The following is a 26,127-nucleotide window of genomic DNA, read 5'->3' as shown; positions in this document are numbered from 1 at the left end:
CTTTGTTTGTTATCCGGAGTCCACTAATTCAGGTTTATTCATTCTCAGCTGTCAGTTATCATTCTCCTATCTTACCGGTGCTTCATTCAAGTGATCTCTAATCGGCTCGTGATCTCTTCGTTCTCATGTATCTAAATCCTCTCAAGCATCTTGGTTCATTTTATAATTCTTCCCGGTGTTTCTCTATCTTCTCTTTGGTCATTTCCAATTCTTACGGTGGTTCGTTCAAGATTTCTCTTCCGTATCAATTCATTCGTGGTTTTAATTCTACCGGTGGTTCGATGAAGACCTTCTCAAGTTGGTGCCATATCTATCTTAATCCTTTCTTCGAGAATAAGTAATATGTATAATCCGTTGCTTGTCATCAATCTAAATTGGTGAAGGATACGCATAACGTAATTCTTATTCTTGTTCATCCAAGTGATTAATTCCTTATTCCGGAGGTTCATCAAAATTCTTGATCTCATTTGTTCATCTTTCTTTTCCGGAGTTCCAAGCTCTCTCAATTATTTCATCACGGAGATCCATCTAAATCATTTCAAGGTTTCACCTCGTGTTTTCAACTTCTCTTTCTTTTCATTATCCTTTTCTTACCGGAGTTCTTCATGGAGGCTCTACATGATGGTTCATAAAGGATTTAATTCCTTCTCGAAGTTTTTTCATCGAGATTCTTTTCTAAGGAGCTCGAGTTTTCTTCATCTTGCAATCCGGAGTGCAATTCTTTCACGCATATCTTTTGAGGTGGTGTTATGTCATTCTTGATAATTTCCCTTCGTGCTTCATGTTTCACAAGTTATCAAGATGAGGTATTTTAAATCCACCAATCTCGTCATTGGAGTTACCTTCGGTATATTTCACCTAAAGTCTTCTCTAAGGATTGTTGCTATTATGGTGCTCATAAATGACCCAAGTTCTTTTATCCTCCCGGTGAAATAGTTTCTCTCCTCCTTATTCATATCAATTCAAAATCCATTGTTTCCGTTAGTGGCGGAATTTCACCTCATAGTTATGAGATGTTTTCCATAAGCCCACAACAAGCTTATCCTTTTAGTTTTTGGTTTTCCAACAACTCCGTTCGACCCGTCTCCTAAGGATGCCTTCTCAAGCTCTTTTGTGGCATAAGATGGCATTTTCTTCTCCATTCTTTTATTTCAATTATATATCTTCTATTCTTTTGTTCAGGAGCCATTGTGATGTTGCTCTTTTCTCTCATCATCTTGGATCGTGTTCTTTTCCTGCTTATCCATTTAACCGGAGTGTGTGCCCGCTGCTCAAGTTCTTTCATTTTTACCAAGCCTTGCATATTTTCCAACCAGAGTGTTGTTCGAATTGGTTCTTCCTTGCTACTTTTCCTAGCGGAGTGCTTTCAACTTCGCTCTTTCTCGTTGCTTTCTTTCTTTCAATTTGGTCAACCTCTCAAGGCTCGTGGTTTCACTCGTTTGTCAAAGAAGCAACTTAGTTTTACCGCTTATCTTCCTCCTCCGTTTTTCCCTTCGGTGTCATTCTAGATCTCGGGACGAGATCCTCTCGTAGTGGTGGAGTGTTGTAACGCCCCAAGACCGATGTGCCAGGTGTCTTTCAGTAATTTGCTCTTGTTGGCTTGTCATTGCTTGCGTGTCATGCATTCCATATCATGTCATCATGTGCATTTCATTTGCATACATGTTCGTCTCATGCATCCGAGCATTTTCCCCGTTGTCCGTTTTGCAATCCGGCACTCCTATGTCACCCGGTGCCCCTTTCTACCTCTTTTCGTGTGCGGGTGTTAAACGTTTTAGGATTGGACCGAGACTTGTCATGCGGCCTTGGTTTACTACCAGCAGACCGCCTGTCAAGTTTCGTGCCATTTGGACTTCGTTTGATACTCCAACGGTTAACCGAGGGACCGAAAAGGCCTCCTGTGTGTTGCAGCCCAACACCCTTCCATTTTGGCCCAAATCCACCTAAGACGTCTCCATCATCTCGGTCGTCCGATCACGATCGCGTGGCCGAAAACCGCACCTCATTTGGACTCTCCTAGGTCCCTCTACCTATAAATATGTGCTTCCCTCCCGAAATTCGCGGACGAAACCCTAAAAACTCCTTCCCTCACGCCGCCGGACGCGTCCTCACCACGTCGGACATGTCCACCGCACCCTCCACCTCACTCTGACCAATCGGGTCGTGCCACATCAGCAGCGCCGCCGCCCTGGGCCACTCTCGTCGCGCCAAGTGGCACCCTGCCGCCCACTTCGCCGCCGCCGCCCGGGGCCTAGATCCGGCCCACCCCGGGGCCGAATCGGGCCACGCCGGGCCCGAGCTCCGCCGCCCTGCTTGCCTGGGTCCCGTCGCCCCTCGCTCCGTCCGAGTCCGCCCGCAGGACCCCGTCGCCGAACATCGGAGTCCTCACCGCCGGCGACTAGGCACCGCCTCCCTTGCCCGCAAGCCCTTCTGCTTGCTCCCGTCGGCTCTCTCTCTCCCTCTCATGTTTTCCCTCTCTCTCTCTCCCTCACAGGATCCCGCTACTGGTCTCCTTGGTTGTCCCGCTCGCCGGAGATCCCCACCGGCGCAGGAAACGGACGGATCGGGTGGATCCTGTCCGGATCCGCACCTCCCGGGTCTCCTCCGCTCCTTCCCGACGTCAAGCCGCCGCCACCGCCTTGCCATGGCTCCTGCTCGTGCGGGAGCATGAGGAAGACGACGAGCACACGCACGCGCAGCCGCGCTCACACGTGGGCCCCTCTCCGCGCGGTCCAGCGCCGACCCGGTCTATGCCAGCCTCCTCCCTCTTCTGCGAACTGGGCCAGGCCCGTGGTGAGCAGCCCACTAAGTCCCTCCCCATGCGTCTATTAGTATCCTATGCTCGTCCAGTTTTTCTCTCTCAAAATGGCAAGTCCCTAGTTTTTTGAGGTTTATTCATCGTATCATAACTCCGCATCCGTGGCTCCGTTTTGTGCGTTTAGCATATCAACATGTTCGCCTCGACGAGTACATCATTTCATCTCATTGCATCATTTTCATTTGAGCTCATCTTGATGCCCGAAATGTTGTTGGAAGCGGGCTATGTGAGTAATTTGTCAGATCTGTTTCCGCAAATGGCATTTTGTCATTTTTGCCATGATTAATGTGTGCATTCTATGACCCTGATCTCTACATGTGTTTTGTTATATGCCATGCCATCTTTACAGAGGTGCTTGCCATGTATTTTTGTGATCTATGTGGTGACTAGCAAAATCTTGCAAAGTAGCGTAATCGGTAATGCTGATTTCAGGGACTTAGAATTTCACCAAGTCCTTGTCCTGATTTTGTCGTTATGCCATATGTTCATGTTGTTTCCTAGTGATCCGTGCCTCTTTTGAGGATGACCAGTAAGGATGTTTTGTTAACACTGTGGTTCTCTATCCATCCATGTCTTTGTTTGCATTTATGGAGCACCCTAGCTTGAGTCAATCGAGCTCTACTTTTGCTATAAAATAATCCTGGCAGATTGTTGACATGTTTAGCGATTTTGCCGAGGATGTTGCTATTGATCCGTGTATGCTATGTTGTTGTTATTGCCAGGTCTAGCTTCTATGCCATGTCTTCTTGATGGATGTATGCTTAGTTTGTCATGCCATGCTCTGTAGTGAGTGCATCGAGCTTGTAAACATGCCTACTTGTTAACTGATTTGCATGCTCCAGTTTTTCACTAAGTCTGAGATCTGTTTATGTTTTTTCCATGTTCACATGCTTGCAATTGTATTCTATGATCCCTTTTGGCTCAAGGTCACTAAGGGACTTTTGTTAAGTGCTTTGAGTAGCTTCATGCCATGCCTTGCTTTGCCATGTTAAGTTCCTGTAGCATGTAGTTTTCATGCTCTAAAGTGTGCTTCCTGATAATAAATTCCAGACTTGTGTTAATTTCACCAAGTCTGAAACCTGTTATCATTTGCATTTTTGTCATGCTTGTTTGAACCTATTAATGGACGAATTAGCCATAGCTCAGTGTTCATCTTTTGTCAAGCATCTCGAGTGGATCCCTGCCATGTATTTTGTTGCCATGTTTGAGTGCTGTAGCATAATTATCTTGTTGCATTTAGTTGGTCACTTGCTGTTTATCGCAGACCGGTGCCATATTTGTTTTGCTTGCCATTTCCAAACCGTGCATCCGATTCCAGTGATCTTTATATTGATTTCAACCGAAATCACCTCATCTTTCCAGTGGAACTCTTGGATTTCCAAGTTGAGGCCAGGTTCAATCATTCCTTTGCAAATCATTCATATGCATCTCATACCGCATCCCGCATATCATACCATGTTCATGTGTGGTTTGTTTACTATGTTGTGTGCTTCTTTCAGGTGTTGCTTCTTCGGGTTTGTTCCGGTAACGTCGTGATTGTGAGGACCCGTTTGACTACGTACGTTTGTCTTCTTCATGGACTCCTTCTTCTTCCTTGTGGGATTTCAGGCAAGATGACCATACCCTCGAAATTACTTCTATCTTTGCTTGCTAGTTTCTCGCTCTTTTGATATGCCTATGATGCGATACCTACCACTTGCTTATCATGCCTCCCATATTGTTGAACCAAGCCTCTAACCCATCTTGTCCTAGCAAACCGTTGTTTGGCTATGTTACCGCTTTGCTCAGCCCCTCTTATAGCGTTGTTAGTTGCAGGTGAAGATTGAAGTTTGTTCCTTGTTGGAACATGGAGATACCGTTCCTTGTTGGAACATGTTTACTTATTGGTATATCACCATATCTATTAACCAATTAATGCATCTATATACTTGGTAAAGGGAGGAATGCTCGGCCTTATGCCTGGTGTTTTGTTCCACTCTTGCCGCCCTAGTTTCCGTCATATCGGTGTTATGTTCCCGGATTTTGCGTTCCTTACGCAGTTGGGTTATAATGGGAACCCCTTGATAGTTCGCCTTGAATAAAACTCCTCTAGCAATGCCCAACATTGGTTTTACCATTCGCCCTCTTTTTCCCTTGGGAGTCGTGCTCCCGAGGGTCATCATTATTTTAACCCCCCCAGGCCAGTGCTCCTCTGAGTGTTGGTCCGACCGAGTAGACTGCGGGGCCACCTCGGGGAAACTTGAGGGTTGGTTTTACTCGTAGGATGTCTCATCTGAGTGTGCCCTGAGAACGAGATGTGTGTAGCTCCTATCGGGATTTGTCGGCACATTCGGGCGGTGTTGCTGGACTTGTTTTACCATTGTCGAAATGTCTTGTAACCGGGATTCCGAGCCCGATCGGGTCTTCCCGCTAGAAGGAATATCCTTCGTTGACCGTGAGAGCTTGTGATGGGCTAAGTTGGGACACCCCTGCAGGGTTTTGAACTTTCGAAAGTCGTGCCCGCGGTTATGGGCAGATGGGAATTTGTTAATGTCCGGTTGTAGAAAACCTGAAGTTGATCTTAATTAAAATACATCAACCGCGTGTGTAACCATGATGGTCTCTTTCCGGCGGAGTCCGGGAAGTGAACACGGTGTTGGAGTTATGCTTGACGTAGGTTGTTCTAGGATCACTTCTTGATCATAGTTGTTCGATCGTGCTTTGCCTTCTCTTCTCGCTCTCTTTTGCGTATGTTAGTCACCATATATGCTAGTCGCTTGCTGCAGCTCCACCTCATACCTTTACCTTGGCCATAAGCTTAAATAGTCTTGATTGCGAGGGTGTGAGATTGCTGAGTCCCCGTGACTCACAGATACTTCCAAAACCATCTTGTAGGTGCCGATGAGTCCGTGCAGATGATGCAACCAAGCTCAGGAGGAGCTCGATGAAGATCTTGTCGTTTGTGTTGTTTCATTCTAATTGATCAGTAGGGGAGCCCAGTTGGGGTCGATCGGGGACCGTGTCGCATTTGGGGTTCTTCTTTTATTTTGGTTCCGTAGTCGGACCTTGATTGTATTTGGATGTTGTAATGCTTTATTCATGTAATTGCGTGAAGTGGCGATTGTAAGCCAACTATGTATCTCTTTCCCTTATGTATTACATGGGTTGTGTGAAGATTACCTCACTTGCGACATTGCTTTCAATGCGGTTATGCCTCTAAGTCGTGCTTCGACACGTGGGAGATATAGCCACATCGAGGGCGTTACAAGTTGGTAATAAGAGCCTTCCCTAACCTTAGGAGCCCCCTACTTGATCGAATAGCTGGCGTTGTTGAGTCTAGAAAAATGTTTTGAGTCATTTAGGATTATATATATCGGAGAGTTAGGAATTCTTTTTACTCCTCAGTCCCTTCATCTCTCTGGTGAGGCATCCTGACGTAGAGTTTTGACTCTTCTCTTCTCAAATTTCACTAATTTTTTTTAGGATCACTTGGGTATCTTGGAATCGTTCCGATGGTTTTGTGACGAGAACATTGTTCTTGGTGCCTCCTGACATTTAGGGGTTGTGGCAGTGTCCCGGGGAGTTGAGCTCCGAGGTGTTGTCGTCACAATTTTATCGTTGCAGTTCTGGAATACCTGAGTTTAGTTTCGCCGACATCGAAAATCTCTTTTATGTAGTTGTTGGTGTGATAACCTCGACGCCACCCAGTACTGGGGCGGGAGTTCGGGAGTATTGCCATAACTCGTATAATGGATGCTTTTCGAAGGTTGAGGTAGACAATTTCCGAAGGTTTCTTGGTTATGTGTTGAAGGATGGATACAGCTGGATGTAGGATTTGCTAGTTTTGGGTGAGATATTATGCTTCCCCTATATCCCCAACACCCGATTGCATAACCGGAAAATTTTGAGAGTTTATAAGTGGGAATTCAAGTAGCTCTTAGGATATCTTTCCGACAGATGTATGATTTGAAATTGGGGTTCGACGTCTAGTGGTCCGCCTATCCACGGTTGGTTTTACAATGGTCTCGTTGTGTCTTAAAGAGTCCTTGGCTATGCCGACTCGGGGACACTTCGTATGTAATGTGCACTGCCTTGTACATGATGGTGCTGTACGATCGAGCCCGTGTAGGCCCCACCACAAAACTTGGTTGTGTGTCTTACGGGCCCACGTTGCCATTTGGGTGGTATTAGGATCTTTTAATCCTCGATCTTTACTCTCGGACTCTGAACTCTCTTCTAATCGGGTTAAACGATTTTACTAACTCTAACATTAGGATCTCATGATCACTTTCACCGGAGAGCACCTTATTTTGATGATCGTCTGCTGCACCAGAAGATTCCAAGGATACTCTATGATGTTCTCTCTAGACTTTGTGCCATCGCTGTTGCAATTCCCTTCCATCGATAAACCCCCATGGATAACCACTACAATTGCCATTGATATAATCATTCCCCGTTGATCTTGTTATGGCAAGATACCCTGAAATTCTCACTATTGTTCCGAAAATCCTTTGAGCCTACTGCCTTGTAGTTCTTTACCACATGAATACCCCTATGGATAATTTCTCACACTTATCGAGTATCTGTTCATCCCAGTTGTTCGTATGCTTCATAAGATACTCTAAAATACTACCCGACCTTCTGAGGATCCTCTTCAAACTATTGCTCTGCAAATACTTGAATGCTTACATTATGCATGCTCCCATATGTCTAGCAATATTCATTAGTGTCTTTTGACACCGTCATTTTGATCCTATTGATTCAACATGAGTGCGAAGGCACACAATCATTGGTTGATACTTTTAGATTATCTTTCTGGATTAGATGTCATTTTGAACATGGGCTGGTTATCATCCCATCAAATTACCGTTGATTGTAGCCTTAAGTCTACTCAACTTATCCATCTTTAATCAGAGCATTTGTTTCTGAGCCCTTAATTTGGAAATCATAAATCCTTTGCATTTGAGCTTGGATTAGTCATTTGTGTCAATAATCTGGTCTCCTTGCATTCTTTCTTCTTCTAGTTGAGTACCGATGCTCACATCAGATCCCTTTGGACCACCAGATCCTTTGTTGAATTATCATCCGACAGTGTCCTTCGTATACCTAAAACCTTGAGGAGTTCTTTCCCTGATACATTATGCCATTGGTAAATTCTATCCTCTGCTTTGATAACCATATACTCAACTTTCGAGATTGTATTGTTTACTCTGAAGTTTGTGGTTATGTTCATAAGATGCCCCGATGGGTTAAACATATGCCTTCCTTACTTGGTGTGAACCTGAAAGATTTCATGGGTCATACTTATCTCGTATTGCACCAGGTAAAACTTTCAACAACTAATGTCATTTTCGAAAAGCCAGAGGTGAATGGAAGGTTATACATTGAAGAAGTGGGAGTCGACCTTGAACTTGTGTTCATGCCCATGGACACGATGTATATCCTATCATGGAAGCTTCTTGTAATAATAATTACTCCCTTGATATAATATCATCTAGTATCTGTGAATTGGTCCTTTGTAATCGTGGTTCCGACCGTATTTTCTCCTTGATTCCATTTCTCAGGCAAGTGAAAACACTTGTCTTCTGCAGATCAATACATCCCCGCAACCCCTATGTCGATCTTCCTTCAAGTAATACCCCCAGTATCTCGAGAATATCAAAGAACCATTTTGCTTCCAATGAGCCTTCATCTAGTATTGCTTCTCACTGATTTTAGATTTCCCTGGGTTCTAAGTTATTACACTCGAGAACACCATTAAGTGAATCAACTCCGCACTCCGATTTGATAACTCTAAGTAATTTTCATTGCTTACGAGTTCAATAATCTTTTAAGTCATTCCTAGCCTGATCAGCTATATCATTGTTGTGCTAAATTTTAACTGTGCTACCTGGTCTTTATTCCCGGAGCACAACTTTCGACGTTGAGCTAAGCTTACGTCGATCTTCCTCATCATATCATTTCGCCTTAAAAAACGAGCTTGGTTTCAAGTTTGTGTCATACCCTTGGTTCCAATTACCTTTTGCTTCACCATTCCTTTGACTTGATGTCATTGCCGATCGATTACATCTTGAAATTTCTCGACAAATGTGTCGTGTTATCATCAGCGTTCTGAGCTCTTCCAGGATATCAATTGAATTCATGATGAGAAATACCATCCTTGCCCCTGATGATTTGTGTTATCATTGACTACTTTATTGCCTTCCTTTCAACACAAACTTGTTCGTGTTTTGTGTTATACCTTGAGATCCCTGCTATCCAGTATTTGTTCTTCTTTACCTTGGAGTGTTACCATCTTTTAATATCAAGGATGTTGTGAGGACTACTCCACCTCTTAAGGAATTCTTGGTATTGTGATACTTCTCACCATCACCATTCTTTCTTGGTTCCCGTGTTGATTCCAACCGGGGTACCAACAAGTGAACGGTGTTGTTTGGATTCTGTACTTCTAGCAACCTTATTGCTTTGAAGTTAATGGTCAACAGTTCATTCTTAGACTATTGGTTATTGAATCACCATTCTGACATTGAACATGCTACCTAAGCCCATATTTCGGGTGCACTTTTCAACCAATGTTTCATTGTGTACGTTTTCCTCGAGCAATCCTTGTCATATCATTTGATCTGACAAATGTTATCTCCTTGTTCACATAATTGTGGAGAGCCATCTTTTGGAAATAAGGTGAATTATCCCTGAGTCCATCAGCCACATCCTCATGTTCTCCATGGTTTAATGATGAACTCTTGTTTCGGAACTCACTTCCATAGTTCATTTCCCGAGACTCTTGCAATCTCATCTCATCAATTTGTGTTGCACCTTTTTTTCTTCTCAAGCATCCTGAGTCTATCCTGACACCAATCAGACCTGAATCTCGGTCCGATATGATGGTTGGAAGTTATTTCCAAGAATTTTAACGATGGTCTTTATATGACCCGGTAAGGTGATGTCATGCCTAGCACACCTAGCTGGAGGACCTAGTGTTATAGTTTCCTTCTTAACAAGGTTAACCATTTTTTCGTGAGGAAATTGAATGCCTTGTTTAATAAGTTTATCCTGATGGATCCTTTGTGTATCCAAAGTACGACCTTTGCTTGAAGACCTTGTCAATGCAATCTCGAAGCATGTCCGTGGTGCACCGATTTTTAACAAGAACATTTGAAGCCCAATGCTAAATGTTAGTTGCTCAAATTATCCAAACACCGTTGCATGGGTAAAGTCATGAAATTTCTCTCCCCTTTCCTAAAGAGTTTTCTACATTGTATCCTGCCAAGGATATCATGCTCTACTTGTCCTTGGGAAGGATATACCCCTGATATATGTGTTTAAACACATTTTCCTTTCCATTATTTGGGTTGACCTTTCTTGTGATCTATATGATCTAAGCAGTAATATTCTCCTGCTTATGTATATACCTCGGTGTACAATTCTGTCAGCAAGACCCTGTTACTATTGTTGATGACATTTCGGTAGCCACCGATGGACGAGAACCTTGCCTATTGGCCCGCCTCGTTCAATGAGCAGGAAAATGGTTCTCTTCGTCCCTCGCCCTTGGTATCGATATTGTTGCCGACATAACTGACAGGCTACCCTCTGACACGCCTTACTATCGTGACCGTGCAAGATGTCGGCCCCCTTCCTACTTTCAACCACATGGTGGGCCCATAACCCAACAGTTCCACAGGATCGAAGCCTGACTCCTATACACTCCCAGTTCCCAATGTTTTTCCTCGCGCATGGCCTCTATGTAACTCATGAGCCACCTTCCAAGAGATCATCAATTCTGTTATCAGACACAATACTTATTCTCGTTGCTCTGGACCCCATTTCACGCTCTGTTTCAGGCATCAAATGATTGCCTGCTCGCTCGAAACTTCCCATGATACCTCCTTACTTTGCTCTCGATATTTTCTTAAGTTTCAATTCGAGAGTTACTTCCGCCACCTTCCTCGATGTTATCGACCAGATAGTCGACCTTGCGAAGGTCTGTTCTCTCGAAATGCCCACCCTTTATTCTTTCATAAGTACGATGGAGTTCCCGAAGGAAGAATGCCGACTTGATCATGGTGACTTGAAGCAGAGAAATGAAGACATCAACATAAGGGATCAACCTCATCGAAAGGGCAACCAGGACCGAGAAGACTTGTTAGGTTTTTCGCTACCAGCACTTTCCCCCCTTACTCCACCGCTTAAATCTCTGGATGAGATTTCTTGTAGTGGAGGAGAATTGTGACGCCCGGATAATCAAGCTACAGTAAACCTCTGCTAAAGATGCCACGTCACCTCTGTTACTGTTGCTAATCTCGCGTTAGTTCGAAACCGATTCGAATTCAAATTCTAAATTAAGCAAACAATAAAAGTTCTAAACTCTAAATTAAGTAAACCTCTGCTCCCCACGCCGCTCGCGCCCGACCCGCGCGCCAGCCCTGTCGCTCACACACGCCCCCGCCGTCCCTTCACCTCCACCGCGCCTTTCGCTACCGGAGTTGTCGCCCCGCCCGTGCTGCTCTCCATCCGCTCACAGCCTCTGTTGCTGTTGCTTGCCGCCGCCACTGCCCTGCCACTGCCATGCGTGTTTGTGCAACCGCCATGCTCGATGTCGTGCTCCTCTCCTCTGCAGCTTGTTGTTGCTTGCTATGTTGCTGCTTTGCTGCCCGCGATTGCCTCCGCCTATCGCCGCTGGCCGCTGCCCCAGCCCATCTCCGGCCACCGCTGCGTCCCTCGCGGCTCCGGCCGGCCAGCCGGGCCTGTGCCCGTAGACACGCACGCATGCGCGCCCGCTAACCCGCCCCCAGTTGGCCCCAGGGCCACTGCCATGTGGGGCTAGTCCCCTGGAAAAACAAAATCAATAAATAAAATAAATAGAAAGATTAATTATTATTAATAGTAATTAGTTAATTAACTTAATTAATTGCGTTTAATTAAGCTAATGAAACTTATTTAACCTAATTAACTAATTAAACTAATAAATCTTGTTTAGTTAGTGTGAGTCAATGACGAACGGGACCCACATGTCTGTTGACCCAGTCAACAGATGGTTGACTGATGACATCATGCTGACATCACGCTAACATTATAATGGCATTTTTCTAAATTAAATTAATTCTGTTAATTCTAAAAATGAATTAAAACTTTAAAATTTAATATAAAATAATCCATAGGTCGGTTCAAAATACTTTGTAAATGAAAGTTGCTCAGAATGATGAGACAAATCCGGATACGCGGCTCGTTCGTCCGCCACACATCCCTAGCATATCAAACTCGCAACTTTTCCCCTCCGATTCATCTGTCTGAAAATGCGAAACTCCAGGGATACTTTCCCGGATGTTTTCCCCCCTTCGCTGGTATCACATATCCTTGCGTTACGTCACCCCTAGCACAACGTATTGCCGCGTCTTGCTTTGTGTTACATTTGATTGCTCTGTTATTTATTGTGTTCCCCCACTGTTACTTCTTTTCAGTAGGCTCCGAGACCGTTGACGATACCCATGTGATCGGCTACATCGACGACGACCCCTTCTTCTTGCCAGAGCAACCAGGCAAGCCCCCCCCCCTTGATCACCAGATATCACCTACTCTTCTCTATACTGCTTGCATTAGAGTAGTGTAGCATGTTACTGCTTTCCGTTAATCCTATCCTGATGCATAGCCTATCCTTGCTACTACTATTGTTACCTTTACCTACAATCCTAATGCTTAGTATAGGATGCTAGTTTATCATCAGTGGCCCTACATTCTTGTCTGTCTGCCATGCTATACTATCGGGCCGTGATCACTCGAGAAGTGATCACGGGTATATACTTATACATATATACAAGCTATACAGGTGGTGACTAAAGTCGGATCGGCTCGTAGGAGTACCCGCGAGTGATTCTGATGTTGGGGGCTGAAGGGGCAGGTGGCTCCATCCCGGTAGAGGTGGGACTGAGTTCCCGAAGGCCCCCGACTGTTACTTTGTGGCGGAGCTACAGGGCAGGTTGAGACCACCTAGGAGAGAGGTGGGCCTGGCCCTGGTCGGCGTCCGTGGTTATTTCAAAATAACACGCTTAATGAGATCTTGGTATTTGATCTGAGTCTGGCTACTGGCCTATACGCACTAACTAACTACACAGGGACAATTATGGGCACTCGACGTCATGGTGTAGGATCGAAAGTATGTCCAGAGGGGGGTGATTAGACTACTTGACCAAATAAAAACTTAACCTTTTCCCAATTTTAGTTCTTGGCAGATTTTAGCTATTGTAGGACAAGTCAAGGAATCATCACACAATTCAAGCAAGCATGCAAAGAGTATATTGGCAGCGGAAAGTAAAGCATGCAACTTGCAAGAATGTAAAGGGAAGGGTTTGGAGAAATCAAACGCAATTGGAGACACGGATGTTTTTCCCGTGGTTCGGATAGGTGGTGCTATCCTACATCCACGTCGATGGAGACTTCAACCCACAAAGGGTAACGGTTGCGCGAGTCCACGGAGGGCTCCACCCACGAAGGGTAACGGTTGCGTGAGGCCACAGAGGGCTCCACCCACAAAGGGTCCACGAAGAAGCAACCACCCACAAAGGGTCCACGAAGAAGCAACCTTGTCTATCCCACCATGGCCATCGCCCACAAAGGACTTGCCTCACTAGCGGTAGATCTTCACGAAGTAGGCGATCTCCTTGCCCTTACAAACTCCTTGGTTCAACTCCACAATCTTGTCGGAGGCTCCCAAGTGACACCTAGCCAATCTAGGAGACACCACTCTCCAAGAAGTAACAAATGGTGTGTAGGTAATGAACTCCTTGCTCTTGTGCTTCAAATGATAGTCTCCCCAACACTCAACTCTCTCTCATAAGGATTTGGATTTGGTGGAAAGAAGATTTGAGTGGAAAGCAACTTGGGAAGGCTAGAGATCAAGATTCATATGGTAGGAATGGAATATCTTAGTCTCAACACATGAGTAGGTGGTTCTCTCTCAGAACATATGAGTTGGAATTGTGTATGTGTTCTGATGGCTCTCTCCACGAGTGAAGAGGAGGTGGAGGGGTATATATAGCCTCCACACAAAATCGAACCGTTACACACAGTTTTCCAATCTCGGTGGGACCGAATCAACAAACCTGGTCGGACCGAAAATGTAAACCTAGTGACCGTTAGAGATTTTCGGTGGGACTGACATGCAACTCGGTAGGACCGATATGGTTAGGGTTTGGGCATAACATAATCTCGGTGAGACCAATTACACAAACTCGATGAGACCGAATTTGGTAATTATCTAACCAGAGAGTTGGTCAGGCAAACTCGGTGGGACCGATTTGCTCTTTCGGTGAGACCAAAAAGTTACAAAAAGGAAACAATGAATTTACATTGCAATCTCGATGGGATCGATTCGCTCTTTCGGTGAGACCGAAAAGTTACGAAAGGGAAACAGAGAGTTTGCAATCCCATCTCGGTGAGACCGAGATCCCTATCGGTAGAACCGATTTGCTAGGGTTTGGCAGTGGCTTATGACAAGTGAAACTCGGTGGCGCCGGATAGAAAGAATCGGTAGGACCGAGTTTGGCTTTGGGTTTAGGTCATATGTGGATATGGGAAAGTAGTTGAGGGTTTTGGAGCATATCACTAAGCACATGAAGCAAGAGGCTCATTAAGCAACACCTCATCCCTCCTTGATAGTATTGGCTTTTCCTAATACTTGCTCTTCTGACATGTTCTGGCTATCACTTTGGTCTGACATGATGAACAAGCTGACTGCTGACCCTGTGAACAGTTTATAGATGAGGTAGAGTGGATGAGCATCACAAAATGCAGAGATTTTTGAAAAAGAATGATCCAAAAACTTAGTTTTAGTTTCCCACTGAAATCATCTCGGATCTACCGATTTTCAAACTCGGTGATACCGAAGCAGTTTTGGAACCTAAACTAGTGAACTCGGTTGGACCGAGTCACAGTTTGGTGGCACCGAGACTGCTAGGGTTTCACAAAGTTCCAAAATCGGTCACACCGATAAGTAATTCTCGGTCAGACCGAGTCTCACTTGTGCAATGGCATAAGCCAAATCGGTGGGACCGAGTTTTTCAACTCGGTGGGTCCGAGATGGTTTCGGCGGAAACCTAAACCTAAAATTTTCGAATCAAACCTAATCTACGAGCGCATTGACTGGATAGGAGTGTTTCAATCGTGGCAAGAATCATGATGATCACAATGTGCTAAGAATCGGATTGGGGAATAGCACAAAGATCGAGTCCATACCGTAGTTTGGCGGAGACTCGCTACGGCGACAACGGTGGGGTAGAATTCCGTTGACGGCGACGGAGACCAGCGACTGGAGGCGGTTGGCGGCGAGGAGACGATCCGGAGACCACGTTGGCAGAGCAGGCTATCGCGCGGGCGAAGGGGTTCGGAGAAATTTCCAAATTTTTGCCCGTGGCTATATATAGCCCGACCCTGTCGGTGTGACCGAGTGGAACGACTCGGTGGCACCGAGATGCAAAACTGTATACAGTTGTTGCAACTCGGTGTGACCGAAAGGTTCAAATCGGTTGCACCGAGATCAAAAACCTAGATCAACTTAATGATCTCGGTAGGACTGAAAGTGGGGTATCGGTCAGACCGAGAATCATAAAGAGGTTTTGGAAGTTTAAGTCTATGACGAATCGGGGACTCTGAGCGCTCCTCACACAGAGTGGTTCGAATCTGACTTGATCAAATTTTGTGATGTAGCATGAATAGAGTTTGAGACGAGAAAAGCATAGATAGCTAGAGGAGGTTCTTAGGCATTCTTGTCCATCCACTTGGCAAAAGGAAATAAAACCAAACAATCAAAACAACAAGTGGATGTCCTCAAATGAGTAAAATATGCGACCAGCATGCTCACACAATAAGATGGCAAATGAAATATGTGACAAGACATGCACAACCAATTCTAGCATCTACCAAGCAATTTGCGATGACAAGGTCATCTATATATGAGTATATTGACTTAGGAGTCAAGTGAGAACACTTGATCATAGGTCATACTCATCGTTTAAGCTCAAGTGGGGTTACCACTTTTACATAAAGCATTGTTGTGTTCACATCTTTAGAGTTTCTTTAGCTCAAGTCTTAGAGTAAAGCTCCCCCTAGATGTGATATCCCCCCTTAGAGGGATGAACTAACCTCGGGTTTTGTTGATGATGACTTCATGTAGATGTTGAAGATGTGGATGCTCAATGTTGATGTAGATCACTTGGAGCTATCCATTTGAGTGAATTGCACTTTCAATACCTACATGGGTTAGTCCCACAAGGAACAAACAAGGATATCCATAGACATAGAGTGATGCACACACAAGATGATGTCCATGAAAACTTTTAGGTTACCTTGTCCCTTGTCTTACCAACAAGAGGGTTTGTGACTCCTTGAACTAGTGCAAGATGTGGAAGTTGATTGCACTTGTTCTTTCCAAAATGATAAGAGTGAAGTATGTTGGCGGAGTCACCCTCAACAACTCTCTAGTTCTTCTTCTTTTGGATCCACACCATCTTGATGGGAATCCTTGGAGTTGTAGTCGTACTTGATGAAGTGGAACTTGAAGTAGTCTTGGGAATCCACTTGACTAAGGTCTTAGGAGCTTCTTCAAATGCATCAATTTCCTCTTGAAGCTTGTCCTTGCCTTTTTGCTTATAGTCTTGTGGTGGAAGATCATCTTGAGCTTGTGTCCCCTTGAAAGAAGTATCATACTTATCTTGTTGAGGAACAAACTTTGTCTTGGGGTATTGATCTTCTTCCCACTCAACTCCATTGGCATTGAACTTTCGTTCAAAACCAACACCTTGATTCTTCCGGTGCATTCCTTGCTTGCGCACAATTTCCTCGAATTGCTTACTCCCGGCAAGGCTCTTGTACACTCCTTTCTCTATAATTCCCTTCAATAAGCTATTTTCTTGCTCAAGTGTAACTTGGCTAAGAGAATCATTAGTGGAATCAAGAGAACTACTAGAAGCAACAATATTGGATTTAGCATGATCATTGTTACTGCTAGAGGAAGAATCTTTCTTGTTCTTGTTACTAGACTTGACTTGAGGCATGTAAGTGGATAAGAGTAAACGCTTGGCAATGTAAGAAGAACTTTTTTTGCGTAGATCATCATTGATTGCTTTTAAGAACTCATGCTCTTGCTCAAGATTGAGCTTTTCAAAGCGTAATTTCTCACGAGCTCTTAAAAGTTCTCGATGATCTTCGAAGATAGTTTCATGAGCTAACTTAAGAGTGTTTAGTTCTTTAGTTAGAGCCTCAATCTTCTCCTTATCATTGTCATTCGTTTTATCTTGATTAGCATGATTAATTGATGTTTCATCATAGTATTCATCACTAGAGTTGTCAACAAGCAAATCATCACCTAACAAGTCATCTTCATCACTATTGAAATCAACATACTCGGGGTGTGTTACCTTAGGACCTTTGGCCATGAAGAATCTTCCAATTCCTTCATTTGGTGAGTCAAATATATCGTAGGAGTTGGTTGACACAAGTGCTAGACCGGCAACACCTTCATCTTGAGTATCTTCGGAGTCGGAGTGATAACTTCTCTCGGAGTGGCTGTCGGAGTCGGAGCCGGATACCCATTCACCAACATGAGCTTGATGTCTTTGTTTTGTGTAGCTCCTTGATGATTTTTCCTTCCTTTCCGAATCCTTGCTTCTCCGTGAGTATCTTCGTTCATAACGATCATCTCTACTCCTTCTCTCTCTTGGTGGTGATTCTTTGCTTCTTCTTTTTGGAGAATCTTCTCTTCTCTTGTAGGGATCCGTACAATCATTGGAATAGTGTCTGGGTCTTCCACAACTGTAGCAGTTTCGCTCTCGACTAGAAGATCTTTTGTCATTGTAGGACCTTGACTTGAAGCTTCTATCTTTGCTTCTACTCTTGTAGAACTTGTTGAAGTTCTTCACCATTAAGCTTAATTCTTCATTGAAGTTTTGTTTCTCACTTGATGATGTAGGGGCTTCACATGAGACTTTGTAGGCACCACTTGATTTGTTGTGAAGTTCCTCTTTATCCTTAAGTGACATCTCATGAGCAACAATTCTTCCAATCACCTCCGTTGGCTTGAGATCTTTGTAATTGGGCATCATTTGGATCAATGTGCACACGGTATCATATTTTCCATCCAAGGCTCTTAGAATCTTCTTAATGATGAATCTATCGGTCATCTCTTCACTTCCTAAGCCGGCAATCTCATTTGTGATGAGAGCAAGCCTAGAGTACATTTCAGCGACACCTTCACCATCCTTCATTTTGAACTTGTCAAGTTGACTTTGAAGCACATCCAACTTGGATTCCTTGACAGAGTCGGTACCTTCGTGCATATCAATCAAAGTGTCCCAAATTTCCTTTGCATTCTCAAGATGGCTGATTTTGTTGAATTCTTCGGGGCACAATCCGTTGAAGAGAATATCACAAGCTTGAGCATTGTATTGCAACATCTTCAACTCATCTGCGGTAGCTTCACGGTTTGGTTCTTTCCCATCAAAGAAGTCACCTTGCAAACCAACACACACAATAGCCCAAACGGCGGGGTTATGTCCAAGAATATGCATTTTCATTTTATGCTTCCAACTAGCAAAGTTAGTACCATCAAAGTAAGGACCTTTACGGTGATAATTTCCCTCGCTAGACGCCATACTCTCCTAGGTTGTGAAAGCAAGGCTATGACCACCAAAAGCTATGGAGATCAAAGCAAATGGAGACCAAAGCTCTGATACCACTTGTAGGATCGAAAGTATGTCTAGAGGGGGGTGATTAGACTACTTGACCAAATAACAACTTAACCTTTTCCCAATTTTAGTTCTTGGCAGATTTTAGCTATTGTAGGACAAGTCAAGCAATCATCACACAATTCAAGCAAGCATGCAAAGAGTATATTGGCAGCGGAAAGTAAAGCATGCAACTTGCAAGAATGTAAAGGGAAGGGTTTGGAGAAATCAAATGCAATTGGAGACACGGATGTTTTTCCCGTGGTTCGGATAGGTGGTGCTATCCTACATCCACGTTGATGGAGACTTCAACCCACAAAGGGTAATGGTTGCGCGAGTCCACGGAGGGCTCCACCCACGAAGGGTAACGGTTGCGCGAGTCCATGGAGGGATCCACCCACAAAGGGTCCACGAAGAAGCAACCACCCACAAAGGGTCCATGAAGAAGCAACCTTGTCTATCCCACCATGGCCATCGCCCACAAAGGACTTCCCTCACTAGCGGTAGATCTTCACGAAGTAGGCGATCTCCTTGCCCTTACAAACTCCTTGGTTCAACTCCACAATCTTGTCGGAGGCTCCTAAGTGACACCTAGCCAATCTAGGAGAAACCACTCTCCAAGAAGTAACAAATGGTGTGTAGGTAATGAACTCCTTGCTCTTGTGCTTCAAATGATAGTCTCCCCAACACTCAACTCTCTCTCATAGGATTTGGATTTGGTGGAAAGAAGATTTGAGTGGAAAGCAACTTGGGAAGGCTAGAGATCAAGATTCATATGGTAGGAATGGAATATCTTGGTCTCAACACATGAGTAGGTGGTTCTCTCTCAGAACATATGAGTTGGAATTGTGTATGTGTTCTGATGGCTCTCTCCACGAGTGAAGAGGAGGTGGAGGGGTATATATAGCCTCCACACAAAATCCAACCGTTACACACAGTTTTCCAATCTTGGTGGGACCGAATCAACAAACTCGGTCGGACCGAAAATGTAAACCTAGTGACCGTTGAGATTTTTGGTGGGACTGGCATGCAACTCGGTAGGACCGATATGGTTAGGGTTTGGGCATAACGTAATCTCGGTGAGACCGATTACACAAACTCAGTGAGACCGAATTTGGTAATTAGCTAACCAGAGAGTTGGTCAAGCAAACTCGGCGGGACCGATTTGCTCTTTCGGTGAGACCGAAAAGTTACAAAAAGGAAACACTGAATTTACATTGCAATCTCGGTGGGACCGATTCGCTCTTTCTGTGAGACCGAAAAGTTACGAAAGGGAAACAGAGAGTTTGCAATCCCATCTCGGTGAGACCGAGATCCCTATCGGTAAAACCGATTTGCTAGGGTTTGGCAGTGGCTTATGACAAGTGAAACTCGGTGGCGCCGGATAGAAAGAATCGGTAGAACCGAGTTTGGCTTTGGGTTTAGGTCATATGTGGATATGGGAAAGTAGTTGAGGGTTTTGGAGCATATCACTAAGCACATGAAGCAAGAGGCTCATTAAGCAACACCTCATCCCTCCTTGATAGTATTGGCCTTTCCAAAAGACTCAATGTGATCTTGGATCACTAAAATATAAAATGAAGAGTCTTGAGCTTTTGAGCTTGAGCCAATCCTTTGTCCTTAGCATTTTGAGGGTTCCACTTTCACATCCATGCCATGCCAATCATTGAGCTTTCCTGAAATAGTCATCTTGGAATAGCATTAGCTCAATGAGCTATATGTTGTTATGAATTACCAAAACCACCTAGGGATAGTTGCACTTTCACATGGTATCAGTCGAAGCCTTCGTGGCGTCAGCGACTGAGCGGCGCGCGCCGGGTTGGACCACGTAACACAACTTCCTTTGTAATGGAGGTTGCTAGGTCTACTCTCCGGCCGCGTTCACAACGTGCAGGTGTGCAAAGGGCGATGGGCCCAGACCCCTGCGCCATAGGATTTAGACCGGTGTGCTGACCTCTCTGTTGTGCCTAGGTAGGGCTGCGACGTGTTGATCTTCCGAGGCCGGGCATGACCCAGAAAAGTGTGTCCGGACAAAGGGGATCGAGCGTGTTGGGAAATGTGGTGCACCCCTGCACGGAAGTTAATCTATTCGAATAGCCGTGATCTTCGGTAACAGGACGACTTGGAGTTGTACCTTGACCTTATGACAACTAGAACCGGATACTTAATAAAACACAGCCTTCCAAGTGCCAAATACAACCCGGTGGTCGCTCTCTAACAGGGCGACGAGGAGAGGATCGCCGGTTAGGTTTATGCTATGTGATGCTACTTGGTGAACTTACCATTTACTCTCTTCTACATGCTGCAAGATGGAGGTGGCCAGAAGCGTAGTCTTCGACAGGATTAGCTACCCCCCTCTTATCCCGGCTTTCTGCAGTCCAGTCCACATATGATACCCTTATTCCATTTGATACCAATGCATACATATGTAGTATAGCTCCTTGCTTGCGAGTACTTTGGATGGGTACTCACGGTTGCTTTGCTCCCTCTTTTCCCCCTTCCTATACCCGATTGCTACGACCAGACGATGGAGCCCAAGAGCCAGACGCCACCCTCGACGACGACTCCTACTACACCGGGGTGTCTACTACTACGTGCAGGCCGCTGGCGACGACCAGGAGTAGTTTAGAAGGATCCCAGGCAGGAGGCCTACGCCTTTTTCGATCTATATCCCAGTTTGTGCTAGCCTTCTTAAGGCAATCTTGTTTAATTATGTCTGTACTCAGATATTGTTGCTTCCGCTGACTCGTCTATGATCGTGCTCTTGTATTCGAGCCTTCGAGGCCCCTGGCTTGTAATATGATGCTTGTATGACTTATTTTATTTGTAGAGTTGTGTTGTGATATCTTCCCGTGAGTCCCTGATCTTGATCGTACACGTTTGCGTGTATGATTAGTGTACGATTGAATTGTGGGCGTCACAATCGGATCATATCTCAGTGATACTCCCAAAGATTAATATTGCCCCTTTGTTCTCTAACAATGAAGGACTTTAGTCTATGAAAATCTTTAGTAAGATGCATACACTTATGGAGAGCGTATTTTATCTTCGGATATTCTCTCAACACTTTCTTTTCTGCACATTATAAGTTACCCTTACCTCTACCTTCTATGTGTTCTGTTTTGTCAACAATTTTCCAAAAAGGGGGAGATTGTTGGTGTAATATATTGCCCCCTTGTGTTTTGGATATTGTTGCCAAAAACAGTCATGGACTGATCTATTTGCTAGTGTACACAAAAACAAATAGTCCATAGAGATCCGAGAAGAATGTTATATTCTTTCTTGAAGTTTGAAGAACTTCACTGAAGATTATCTGCGTTGAAGAGAAGGAAGAGATAAATTTCAAGAAGAAACGATGCTGAGAATATTGTGTGAAGGAAATGACCCCTTACAATTATTGCTGACGCAAAGCAATTTTCCTTCGGTATGTTTGAGCGAAAATGATTGCAGTCGAGAAGATTGACGATGAAGCGAAGATGTAGCATTTGTTTCATTGTTCTTCTTTCTCTCTTTTGAGTCATAGGGCCACCGTACTATTAAGAGGGGTATATGTTCTCGACGCTCAGGTACGATGTGATGCTTAGCTGAAACCTATGCAAGACTGAGAGAAATCTCTTTGAGCCCCGAATGATTACTTTCCAGCGAGAGACGATGTTCTTCTATGCCGCAAGAGATATCCTTCGGACCGAGGAGTTAACATTACTTGCTCCGCAAGAATTGTTACCGTTGTGCTCAAAATTCGACCGTTGGAAATGTGTAGGTTGGCCGTTGGTTGGGCTTCGTGTCCTAAAAGATCATTTCCCATCTGGGAAGGCTGCGACTTGAAATAGCCACCCACTCCAACCTTGATCGTTGGCTGCTCTGCTTAAGATTCTGAGAAGATTGATTGAGCACCCCCTCAAGAGATTTGAGTTTAAGATCCCCTAAGAGAAAATCAGGAACCAAAACTTAGACATTGGTTGAGCATCACAGTAGAACTAAGTTAGAGTTCTTGTACTCATTACACTTGAGAGCTGCACACTCTCTAAACGGATAGGTGTTGGCTTGAGTGTCGAAGAGTAATTGCCTTCACCAAGCAAAGTCTTCAGCAACCAAGAGTAATTGTGCTTCGCGAAGAAGTCTGTCAAAAGTTTGGAGACCGCCGACAAGTATCTACCCCGACTCCCCAAGTGAATTCAACCAAAGTCTGACCAGCTTCAGGTTGAAGGAGAATAGGACGAAGAGAGGTTTGCTCATTTGTTCAATCACAAGTCCCTCCAACTAGACGTAGCTCTTTTGCCGAAGAGTGAACTGGTCTATCAAATCATCTGCCGCCATCGACCACCAGACGTAGTTCATTCTATTCTACTGCAATACTTTTAGTAGTTTGCTTTCAGTGCTCTATGTTTGATAGATTATCTTGATCTTCTTTCTGTATTTATAGTGTGTGTAGTGTTCTACTCCGCTCACTGTCTCTGTTGTGTGAAGTACCCATTCTCTCCATTTCTAGTCGTTGCCAACATCTTATTTTCTGCCCTTAGTTCTTGTTCGGTCATCCATGTTATTTATCTTGATAGTTTACTGTGCCACCGTCGTCATAGCGAAGGTCTTGTGCTACTATACTCAGAAGATCATCCTATCTTTTGTTGAAAGATTTGCTTAGTCCTCTGTGCTATAATTAGCTTTTGGTTGTGAGTTATACTTTTCCCTTTGGTGCTCTGTCTATCTATTGTGTTTGGTTTTGATTCGAAGTTTTGAAAGAAATTTTGAATCTCTCATTCACCCCCCTCTAGTTGATATACTCTCAGTCCTAACAGTTCATCATCTTAAAAAGTTGTCCATTCATTTCAAAATATGTTCACAGATTTTTTTTAAAATATTCATAAAATTTAAAATTTAGTTCAAATAATTTTCAAAAAACAATCATAATATTAAAAATGTTCCACATGATTTTAGATAATGTTCATCGCATTTATAAAAAATATTAAATTTGTGTTGAAAAACTGTTGACTGTAAAATATGTTCAGTGTGTTTTTGACACATGTTCAACATGTATTCAAAAAAATGTTCAACATGTATTTGAAAAATGTTCATGTATATAAAAAAATCTCAGCATGCATTTGACAAATGTTCAACATGTATTCTAAAAATATCCAATGTGTATTTAGATAATGTTCAACGTGTATCTGAAAAATGTTCAACATGTATATAAAAAAATTCAATGTGCATTTGATAAATGTCCAACATGTATTCGTAGAAAATGGTGAATGTGTATCTAAAAAATGTTCAGTGTTTATGAAAAATGTTCAACTTGTATTAAGAAAAAGTCAACATGTATTTGAAAAAGCGAAGATTTTTTTAAAAGAAAAGCAAATAAACAGAAAAAACCAAAAATAGAAAACTAATGAAACCAATACAGGAAACAAAAATAAAAACATGTTCGGAAGTTTCTACAATCGGTCTGAACCGATGCATAGAAGCTTTGCGAAACTGCTCCTAGGAAGCAATATACATTATTGAGCCGGCCTGCTTGCATGAGCACGAAGGCGAGTTGTTCTTCGATCTTGCAGTAGACGAGAAATTGCTCTAGCAATGTATGGAAAGCCCGTGGAATTTACTTCCTATCCCGCCAGGGCCGAAAGATAGTGGGACCATGGGATGGAAGCCCACATGGGTGACATTCTTGGTGTTCTTTTAAAAGAAAAAAAGGTGACACTCTTCTGGACCATCAAATTTCTTTTAGCCGCACCATTGCACTGAAACCGTTCAGGGATTACGATCAGTTGCCAAACTGACGCACTTCCGCGTCACTTTGCCTTGTGGCCCATTAGGAAGAAAGAAGACAGAGATAAGCTTCATCGCGATGGTTACGTCTTTTGTGGTGCCACGTAGATTCAGTTCATAGATTTGCATGGTTGGTGCATTTTTTCTTTTGGAATTACAATGTTGACTTTGTTTTTCGCTAATACGCAAAGCTTGTGTATCATTTCATTAATAGAAGAAATAGAATGAGTACATAAGGGTAAAACACATGACACGAATGCAGACAGGCGTGAACATGATGCCCGGAGCAGGGGAACAAGAGATGCTCGGCCCGAATAAAGAATACATCACAACTAAACCTACCAAACCCGACCCAAGCGCGGCAATGCCGAACCAACATCTTCAAAACCGAAACAGGGGACACCACGAGCGAGCAAGATAGCGCCTTCAAGAAGGAGGACGACGCCGAGACCCCGTCGCCATCCGGACCGGAGGAATCAGACCTAGGGTTTCCCTTGAGCTCGAAGAAGGGCGCAGCCGAGGGCCTTGACAACGCCTCCAAGAAGGAAACGACATCCGCAGATGCCGCCGCTGCCAGCGTCGGCAAGCCAAGCAGGGATTTCTCCCTGGCCTGAGGCTGAGCAATCTCATAGCTATCGTGTCTGGAAACGAAAATGAGGAAGCCAACGTCGGTCGGAGCCACCATATCGGAAGGGGGTTGGCGGGGCTGCATCTGCCGCTGCCAAACGAACACGATGTCGACTTTGTCAATCTCAAAATTTATCGGTTCGGTCTCTCAGAGATGCTCATAGAATAATATGTGCGAGCTTGATCGTCAAGCTTAGGCTTGTTCGCCTCTTGGCCTTGTGACCTTGAAACAATCCATCACACTGTGGAACCACACCACACATCATGTGTTTTGTTCTCTCTTGGATGAACTGGAGCTAAGGCGTGTTCGGTGTTCCGTCGCCTGAGGCTCCGACCAACTTTACGCGGTAGATTTGCTGGAAAGCTAGCTAGCTAGACGACCCGGATAAAGTCGATTAGCAACAGCAGCAGCCAGCCAGCCAGCAAACCCAGTCCGTGGACGGAGGAGGGGCCGATCGATATCATATGGATACGCCGTCCCTGTCCCGTGCTTGACCGCGTGCACAAGTGCATGCAGAGCGGAGGAAAAACACGTCCCCCACTGTCACCATCTATCGCTTGTCCTGTCCTGCGCGCGCCCCCTCCCGGCGTTTCTCTCCGGCGGGTAGCGGCTGCGGCCAGGTTCTCCATGCCCAAAATCAAACGGCGCATCTTCCCGGAGGACTTGGCCTGGATCCACATGGAAAAGCACGCACTCACGTCACGCATACATTTCTTGGACATTCCCCTGTGCATCCGAGGGCTGCGTCCGGCGGGCCGGTACATGTGTAGCCTGCATAGTGGTTTGGTTGCCGCGTCGACGTCGCCGCTTCGGTAGACGCAGCGTGCGCGCATGCGTACGTAACTGAAATCTCTCCGGTGAGACGACCTACGTCTTTTCAAGGTGTGCATGCGCTTGGGAGTTGGGACCGGACGAGCGCTCGACCGTCAAACACGTTTCCCTTTTGCGTCAACTGATCGCCATCAACTACTGGTAGTATAGTTTTTGCCCGGAAGGATGATAAAAAACAGGACGGGTATGGAACACGCCTAGTATGAGCTAGTTGTGGGCGTCGATAGGTCGTCAGATACGATTTGACTGTATTTGTTCCGTATAGGGAAAAACTGGAAACGCCTGATTCGGGTGGGCCATGCGGGGCGGGCTCGCGCGGATCCTCATGCAGCAGCGACGGCAACGATTCGCGTTGCGCGCACAACCAATTAGTAATAGCCATATTTATAAAAAAA

Source organism: Triticum dicoccoides, chromosome 2A (assembly GCF_002162155.2).
Source record: "Triticum dicoccoides isolate Atlit2015 ecotype Zavitan chromosome 2A, WEW_v2.0, whole genome shotgun sequence".
In the NCBI taxonomy this organism is placed as follows: Eukaryota; Viridiplantae; Streptophyta; class Magnoliopsida; order Poales; family Poaceae; genus Triticum; species Triticum dicoccoides.
The sequence above is the reverse complement of the archived record's forward strand: the minus strand, read 5'-3'. Positions refer to the sequence as shown.